Here is a 9,262-nt window from a genome sequence, read left to right as displayed (position 1 = left end):
CTATAATTTCGGTTGCAGAGTATGGAGCGACGTTATCGCGTCGTCTCTGCATGCCGCATCTTCGGAACTCCTCAAAACTTTACTCAGTGCTGGGCGCATATCGATCGGCCGCAATGATGATGTCATTGCTGGGTCCCTATCCGATTTGGGAATGAGGACCACCCTCGTCTCCTTCCACTTTGCTGGACGAAAACCGGAGGGGCGCAGGCTCAGGCGGGACTCGCCGCCCCCCCCCCCCCGGCCAGACGGTCTGAGATGTTCGGTGGGAAGCTAGACGAGAAGTGTGGGAGGGGTGAATTGGTATGGACTAGATGTTGCGTAAGTAGGTATAGTGCATTATAGGTACTATACACTCTTTTAACACGTTTTCAGTATTGAGTATGTGAGTCAGAATGTTATGGGAATATCCTTACCTATGACAAAAATGGTGAATTTATATTTATAGATTGTAGGGATTTTAATGATAGGAAGTGAGTGGATGTACATAGTTAAGAGGTTATATGATTAAATGTGTGAAATACGTACAGTGATGTGGGGTATTCAGTGCAATGACGAACTGACGTGACTGGCGTAATTCAAATGGAACGATTGGAGATACTTATCGTGGACAAATGTAGCCAATGAATACTGAAACCTTAGAATAATTGTGAATACACGCCTTGATGTATGTGGCTTGTTTTGAATATGCATGACGTGAACTTGGTTCTAGGTTAGCCGCCGTCTTGTTCGGTGGCGTACTGGTAGAACCATGAACTAGGGACTTATGAGAATGTAGACTTGTAGTGGTGAGTTAAACTGTCAGTGAATATATAAGACACAGAGCCAAACTGACTTGTGAATATTGGGTTGAAAGTCAAATTTGTATTAAATAGAATATATTAAGGTTAATAAGTGGGTATTATGCGTATTTTAGAGTACTAAGTTATTATAGTGATATAAATTGTAAGAACGATAATTTATTGGTGCACACACATAATAAATAATAAAATAATGTAACAAATAATATATAATATATAATACCTGCAGGAATGTTATATTATTAGTTTGTAGGTAACAGTATGATTAATGCAACATCGTTTGTACTCACACGAAATCGAATATAATATCCCGTTTCACGTATTCATTACTCTCTACTTCTACGACACAACAACACAAGGATCTGCACTCGACAACGCTAAATTCAACTCTGACTCTCTCAACTCTCGTTACAACGTTTCCCATGCTCACTTTATCCCTTAACATCCCTTGGTAACGCTCACAACACTCCTTGACAACGTTAACGTATCTTGACAACGCAAATAAACAATTTCCCCTCACGTCACGTCCTTCCCTGAAGTCATACTATCCCACAGAAATTATGTTCACGGCGAATGAAATGAAAGGGTTCACACAAGCCTTGTCGGGGGCAGTGCAAATGCTAAATGCGCTGATGAAGCTGAACTTTGACAAGGAAAAGAACGAGGGAACTAGGAAAATAGGGAATGTGATTAGGGGTATAGTGTTGTCGTTGAACTAGTGCGTTGGTCAGACAAAAGGAAGGAGGAAGATGAGGCCCGAGCATGGGAAAGTAGAAGGGATCGATTTGAATCGGGATGACATGGGCGAAAGGGTAGCGGCCGACTATTCTAACAGAAAGATGGTGTCCTCCGCCGAAGGGAGCAAGATCGTAACTGCTAAGGGGCCCAGGAAAGGGGAAACGATATACGCGGAGATGTGCGGTAGGCTGGCGGAAAACGAAGAGTCTAATAGAGAGAGGAGCGAGGACTCGGAGGCTTGGAGTACTGTTGTCTGAAGAAGGAGGAAAAGGAAGGGGCCCCAGGGGATGCTATCCTCCGTCGTACGTGTCAATGAAGGTGGGGGGAGTAGCTAGCAGAGGGTCAGTGAATGCGTGGAAGAGGAAAGAGGAGATTCTGATTAAAGTGGAGGAAGATCGGGACTGGATAGAAACACACAGACGCTAGACTGAACTCTGTTGATTGACTATTCAAAGCACAAATCGTCCTTCAAATAGACTTTGTTGCAACTACGGGAAGATAGGAGAAACCTAACTTCCACGAACGATGCCCCCCGTCAACAACCTCCCCTCAAGGGCGGCCAGCATCTCTTTCAAAACGCCGATATGGAGATCGACCAATTAGCAACAGCGCTAATTTCCCTCACCTCTGGAACGAAAGCTTTCTTTGATGAATCCGAGGATCTCATGTCCTTAGACACACCCATCATAGTTTTCTTCGACAGCGTTACCGTGAAGGAGAATCACTCTCCCGTACGATATCGACGACGATTCAAGTAACTCTCAGATACGTAGTGATTGCCCCATGCATTAACATTGAGTAGAACTTAGACGCTAAAGAAGAGTAGAGTTCGTCATCCCGTTGACCGTGGATTGGTTATTGAGCCTAGGATCATTGTCATTAGCTTCTCAAGTATCTAATTATCGCGATTACTTGTCCAATTCCATCAGAATCATATTTGCACTAGTAAATATCTCCTCTATTGCATAATGATCACGTCTGGGGTCAATAGGGATTTGTTTCACGCCCTTAACCCTAACTTTAGTCTTAACGCCAAGCCGACATATAAATATTGGCTCACCTTGCCATGGTGTTAATACCAGCTAGATATTTATTAATAGGACTGCAAGGTCTGTCCTTAAAGTAAAGTAAATTAAATGAAATTAAAATCAACTAATTAAATAAATAGTATTGGATGATTTTAACTAATGACTGCACAAGGGCCTATGGTACGTACCAGTTTGATCGGAGGTAACAAGTCGAACGACTAATGCTGACTTTTAGGCTGTTGACGAGTATGTAAGTTTGTAATATGATTCTCCCATTTTATGATACCTCTTGTAATGAACTTGATCGGCACGAGCAGAGACGCCGTTTATCGGGACTGGCATTCTGCACCATGTTGTGAAAAAGACCTGCTCTTCGGAGTTCGATTCTGAGATCGCTGGGCTTGCGCTAGACGAAAGTGCCGTTTACGATATCAGGTAGTTGGCGCCATATTGGGGTGATGGCTTCCTCCATAGTGGCCTGCTGAGATATATTCAACTCCCAGTAAGTTCCGCCGTTAAACTTTTTGAATCTGATGTTGTCAAGATAGGATAAAACCTTTTAAATAATGTACGATATGCTGGTGCTGGTATGAGCTGTAACATACAAAACTAGGAGTTTTTATTTATGCACATGCTAGTTGTTTAGCGTTACTTTGGTCACTGTACTGACTAATGTTATGTAATTCACATTAATGTTATGTAATTCATGTGGTGTATTGAACGGGATAGATTGCTGATACGTACGATGGTTCAAAAATGTGCAACAGCACTAGCCTCTTCTGGTTTCGGCACAATCGAACAATGCTTAAAGGGCGTCGGTACCTCGGTGGTGCGTTGAGGTTTTGGATCTTGTAAGTGGAGGATAGCACTCACTTGGCACGGTAGGTCTTCTTATCGCGAAAGCCAACGATATCGACGTGAAGAGATACGTACGGGTGTGTTAGGCGATCGCTATCTTGATATGGGGGCCCACTCAGGGCAAGGTTATATAATCATCATTAGTCTGGTGCTGGTGTACGAATTGGTGATGCTACCTGTACGTACAAATTACGATATGTAGCCTTAGACGAGTATAGGGAACTATTGCCATCTGGGGACTATTGCTAGTCACGACAGTTAGGTATTCGAGCACCGAGTGACACCTATGAAGCTGGGCTCGTACTACGGTGTATTGAGAGCCATATGATAAGCTGCATTGTTAAGAGTATCATTCTCTTCACTTTTTGTTATTCGTCCCTGTTAGTTTCAAATTGGAATAGTGAGTCCATTCCAAGTACAAGGGTTAATAGCATGGAATAAGTTGGAGTAGGAGTAATTTACTAAGCTAAAATTCCCGTAAAAATGGCGGTTTTCCGAGTTTGGTTCTCGAGGCGCCATATTGTTGTACGAGTCGGCATGCTCCGAACGCGGTGCTCGACGTCCACTAAGAACCTCGAGTAGAGGTCGCTGCATTACGGACCACCTGTTTATTGACAGAAATAGAGGCTGCTCTAAATGAGTTCCACCGTTGTTGAGCTGTTACTTTGAAGATGTTTTTTGGGGATTTTCGGAGCTTTTTCTCGCTGTTCAAATCTATTTTAAATAATGCCTTACAGTGGCAGCTATCTACTAGCCAAGTCGTGTTTTAGTAAAAAACTTGGGAGCGCAGGAAATTACTTTGAACTCTGAGTCTGTTGGCCTGATATAGTTGGTTGCCCGAAAGTTCCATTGTGATATTTTATTTATAAGGAGGACAAACGTTGTTTTCTCTTAAACTTTTTGGTTGATTGGAAACTTTGTCAAGGAACAAGATATAATTTAATAATGGATATACAGATGTAGCTAGATTGGCTATATGTGGCAGTAAAATATGTTTTGAAATTTTATGTGCTACGAATGATGCTTTGTTCTTACCGCCGAGTTACTGGACTTGTCTAGGAGATTGTCGCCTTCTTATTTTGTGGAGTGAGAGGAGTCGGTTCACTGTTGAGCTATGTTGCTGCGGTATAAGCGCGAAGTTCTCCCCTATATGTGTGGAGTTTCAACTCTGGGTGATCTTCGACGCACTGATTTCGTGACTTTGCTTTGTATTGTAGTATTTGGCCGTTTCTCCAGGGACCGGGTTAAGGTTGTTGCTCGTATTTAGCCATTAGATATATCGCGATGAAATAAAGAAATACAGGGTCTAGGACAATTATCCAGTTTATTATTCGATGGAATTTGACTGCAAGTAATTTTTGAGTCACTTGTTTCACGAACGAATCGTATTTATTTGTTTCGCTCATCGTTAATATTCCAAATTCTCTTTTGCTATCGCCTTTTTAACACTAACAATAAGCCTTGAAAGCGATCTTGATGTGAACAAGATGACTAAAATTTTTACACAACACGTAACAAGTATGATTTGTGTTACTCTCGCTTTCTACGGTACAGGAATCTGGGTCAATACGTTCATCTGGATCGTAATTTATCATTGAATTTAAGGTTGCGACAGTCTGCTGTAGTTGGAAGCAACATGGCCTAAACGTTGGCAGGTCTAACATTGCATTTCGTTTCTCAAATCTAATAGATGGTGAAAAGTCGAAGGCAAAATACTGAAAATCAGCCGAAGATCAGAATTTGAAGAAAATTTCAAGCTGGCTTTTGACACTAATCTCACCAGGCCTGGTCAAATAACTGGTTTTAAAAGTTGAGAAATCAATTAATCAAAGAATATAAGAATTCACATAAAGCTAGATGAAGAAAAGAAATAACAATAAATGTACAATTTTAAATTAGATCTTTAAATCAGTCATTTAACTAGGCCTGGTAAGCTTAGTGTTAATTAAATAGTTTAGTAGTCGTTGCGCGACATTTTGAATATTCATTCATATTCATTCATATAATAATTAGCAAAGTAACTTTCCTTCATTGATTTCTCCGCCATAATTAATTTCCATTATTTACATCCTTCATTACACATTTTTTAATTCTCCATATTCAAGATATTTCTAACAGTAAAAATTATTGTATCGGTCAAAAATTCAGATATTACGTCGTGATAATAAAAATGTTATAGAGAAAATATCAATGGACTTCAAATTTCCAACCGTAAGAAAATTATTCTCTTACTACATTTTTCGCTTAGGGATAAATAACGTTTCTCTTTTATTATTTTTATATTAGTATTAAAAGCCAATACTCACTTAAAAAACACTTAATCCTTCATCTGCATACTGGGTCATTGCCAACCAGCAACTTTATGTAATTTTTCATTTTCTCCATACCATTGTTTAAATCTTGCTTTGTTTAACGAAATTAAGACAATAAAGTAAGGTAAGTAAAGTAATAAGTTAGACAGATGTGTCTGTGATGTTGCTAGTAGGGCTACGAATTATTATACGATGTTTGTAAATATCGATGTAGGGAGCAATTCGTGCTGCGTAATTCGAAAGGAAGTGCTTCGTAGAAGGCAAATGTTTTTGTTGATGTATACATTTCTTCGTCTAGATCGTTAATCAGTAACTACGTAGAATCGTTAACTGCGTAGCTGCTTGTGCCATCGGCTTATGTGTCCCCCCTTCCCCCACCACTTGGGAAGTTGCTCGACGAAACTAAGGTACAAGGAGTCATTTAGTTGTCTCATTTCGCATCGATAACATGGTTCGTGTTGCGTCAGGTTTGTAACGTATTGTAACGTATTGGCGGCGTTGGTTTTTTATTACTGCAGTAATTTAATCCAATTAAATAATCACACGTGAAACTAATAAAATTTTATCAAACAATTTTGTCCGCGACATTAGAGTTCTTGTTCGCCGAATATAATTTTAGCGATCGCGGTAATGTGATCTTGTCTTACGTTCTTTTGAATATTCTTTTTCGGTATTAGAGTCAGTGCATCTCTCAAGAGGACAAAGCTTCTGCAGGAGCTCAAGAATGTAAGTAGTTTTACATATTATATTTCAATTTGTTCTATTTATTAAATTTTGTTTGAACTGTTTAATTATACAATAAACATGATTGATAATTTAGAAAACTGTCAATGTCTTTAATCGAAATAAAGTCTTAAAATTTTAACATTAAAGTAGAATAAAACTGTTTGATACGGATCAAAAATTACTGACTGTTTTGTTCTCCAATTTTTATATTAGAGTTCCAATTTACATATTTATTAGAGTTTAGTATTTATTGTTGCTAAAGTTTCAAGTTTCTTATTATGTATTATCGATATTAATGATGTCTTATGTTTTGTTATAGACATATCACTGCTTCATCTTCTTCATCTTCTTTAGGAGTGTTCTAACAGTGACTCAAAAACCAAATGTGTATTTTTACATATCGTACTTCAATTATGTCTATTCTGTATATTTTTCTTTGATCTCTATCAATTAAGAAATACGATTTGATTGACAATTTAGGAGGATAACATTTTCTGAGGTAATTCTTTCCTTAAAATAAAATAAGTGTTAAAGTTTTAGTACCGAATTATGAAACAAATGACTAATATATTTAAAAAATCATTAGATTCTTGATTTCTAGATTTTAAACTTCTATATTAGAGTTTCAGCTTTTATATTTAAGGATGTTTATTAGAATTTCAATCTTTATTATTACTAAAGTTACAAACGTAATAAATTTTCATTTCTCATAATCTCTAACTTCCCAAATAATCAGCGATTACTCATCGTGTTTTGTTTCGTAACAGATTTTTCGCAATCTCCATTTCTACTATTGGCCTTTCAACGGTTCCTGTCTGATGTCAGTCTCCCGGATGATATTCGCTGGGATAGCGCAGCAACCACGGTAATGTCTTCTGTTTCTCTGCTTCGAACGGTGAATCGCATGCATTTCTGTTCCTCCGGTCACTCAATCGTGTCGTCGGACGAAAGGTCCGAATCGGCACGGGTGACTGACTGTATTACGTAGAATTTTTTGCGAACACAGTGAACGCGGGTATCTTTTATACCTGTGAGTAGTAACGTTCTTTTTTCAAATTTTTTAGTTTAGAATAGGTCTTCTTGCACAGCGCGATTATAATAATTAGTTTTTTAATATTTAGGTTAAACATATACGCTTGAGAATATATTCGTGTTATTCATAAATATGCATGTTAATATTTCGTATGAATATTTGCAAATGATAATATATACACGAATATATGTGTGACATAAATATACTTGATCTTAAGCAATGAATTGATCGTTACAATATTAAGTCGTTTCTTTCACTTCGGCTAGAATTTAAAATATAAGTTAAAATTCATTTTTTTTCCGTACAAGAATGCGTGAAATTTTACGTGCAAGAAAACACTTCGCGACGGGCAGATTTTTGAACCAAAGCAATAATTTTGAACACTGCTTCTGCATTTTCGATTATATGCTTTGATAAAGAGATCGCCTGAGATTATTCCTTTCTTAGTAATATATTTAGAGTCAATTATTCCGTTTGATTGAGTCTCAGTCTTTTTCGCTACCTTCTCTGCAATATTAAAATTTTGTTACGATTTATTAAATTAATAAAGTAGTGTTACTTAGTTACTATTAAATTAATAAAGTAGAGTTAATCAGAAACAAAGGAGTAAAATATAAAATCAAAGAACGTTAGTCCGTTAAATAAAAATAACACAAACTGATCATCTTTTTAGATCAGGATTTTCAGGCTTAACCCTTTCCGTGCCAATTGTCAGGACCTCATTCACGTGCCCAGGTGCTACCTGAATGAGTGAAAGACATTGGGCGCGATAATAATTTCTCAACCACTGTCGATGTGTTAGTGTATCATGCACGACGTATTTTCCACATTGTGTGTGTGTATGTGTGTGTGTTGTTAGGTCGTGGAATTGCGTCGTTTTTTCTCATTCGTTACAACTTCAAATATTAAAAATATCGAGACATATATCGATTCAATTTACGTCTCGATACAATCACAATTTCTGATAATACATACATACATCCACACAATTAAGTGTAACTTATAATATTGCCGTCAATTACAATTATAATTCCAAGTTTACTTACACTAATCGTGTAGTATCGGTTTGTATAGGATTTTCATAAATATCGCGATTCTATAAACAAAAAGAAATTCTATCTTTGAATATCTCAAAACGGTATTGCAAATAACTGTTTGATTGTCGAAGGAAATTATCCTGAAAATTCTGATATTCGTTGGGTAACTAACACCGGAACACAGTGGAGCGCTTTCGTGCGCCATGGGCCATTGATACCGAATGGCGGAGTTTTAATCACGCGGTATCTCGCGTCCCTTGTAACAGTAACTTTTGCGATTTAATATTTGTCCTTTACCGATTCAAGTAGCTCGTCGCTTTTATAATCCCCCGTTAATTAACCCAGGCAAAATAAATCGTGGAAAAAGTTCCCCGTTTTTCCGTCTGGGACTAAATTAGAATAAAATCTGCCGTGAGAGAAGACTGCGTTGTTTAATTAGCAAACGGGGAAAATATTTTTCATGACGCGTTTAATAAACACTAGAAATGAAATAAGCAACTTCTTTTTCTTCATCTTTTTCCTTTTATTCTTCGCCTTCCTTCTGTCCTTTTCTCTTCTTCTTCAACGATCGGACACGGTTCGTTCGAAAATCCGAGAATCATTTAACGAGACGCTTTTTATAAGAGACGATAGTTATTTCTGTGAAAATTGTATATGAATAAATTGATGTCGAACTTGCCGCGTATAAGAGTGGATATATTTCTCGGATTTATGGTTCGTACAAGAATTACTA

General features: G+C 37.7%; 3 long non-coding RNA genes across 3 annotated transcripts; 1 reads left to right on the top strand and 2 right to left on the bottom strand.

The window, feature by feature from the left end:
- Window positions 1-2,455: 2,455 nt before the first annotated feature.
- LOC125386980 lies at window positions 2,456-3,660 on the bottom strand. Its single transcript, XR_007227569.1, has 3 exons — window positions 3,308-3,660; window positions 2,752-3,157; window positions 2,456-2,651 (listed from the first exon to the last, which is right to left on the bottom strand). It is a non-coding gene; the product is annotated as an uncharacterized LOC125386980 (long non-coding RNA).
- A 1,068-nt stretch (window positions 3,661-4,728) lies between these two features.
- LOC125386979 lies at window positions 4,729-5,995 on the bottom strand. The gene is made up of 2 exons (XR_007227568.1): window positions 5,728-5,995; window positions 4,729-5,136 (listed from the first exon to the last, which is right to left on the bottom strand). It is a non-coding gene; the product is annotated as an uncharacterized LOC125386979 (long non-coding RNA).
- A 23-nt stretch (window positions 5,996-6,018) lies between these two features.
- On the top strand, window positions 6,019-7,942 carry LOC125386978. The gene is made up of 3 exons (XR_007227567.1): window positions 6,019-6,459; window positions 6,779-6,958; window positions 7,227-7,942. It is a non-coding gene; the product is annotated as an uncharacterized LOC125386978 (long non-coding RNA).
- The last annotated feature ends 1,320 nt before the right edge of the window (window positions 7,943-9,262 follow it).

Source organism: Bombus terrestris, unplaced genomic scaffold (genome assembly GCF_910591885.1).
Source record: "Bombus terrestris unplaced genomic scaffold, iyBomTerr1.2, whole genome shotgun sequence".
In the NCBI taxonomy this organism is placed as follows: Eukaryota; Metazoa; Arthropoda; class Insecta; order Hymenoptera; family Apidae; genus Bombus; species Bombus terrestris.
This window is presented reverse-complemented; position numbering and strand designations above follow the sequence as displayed.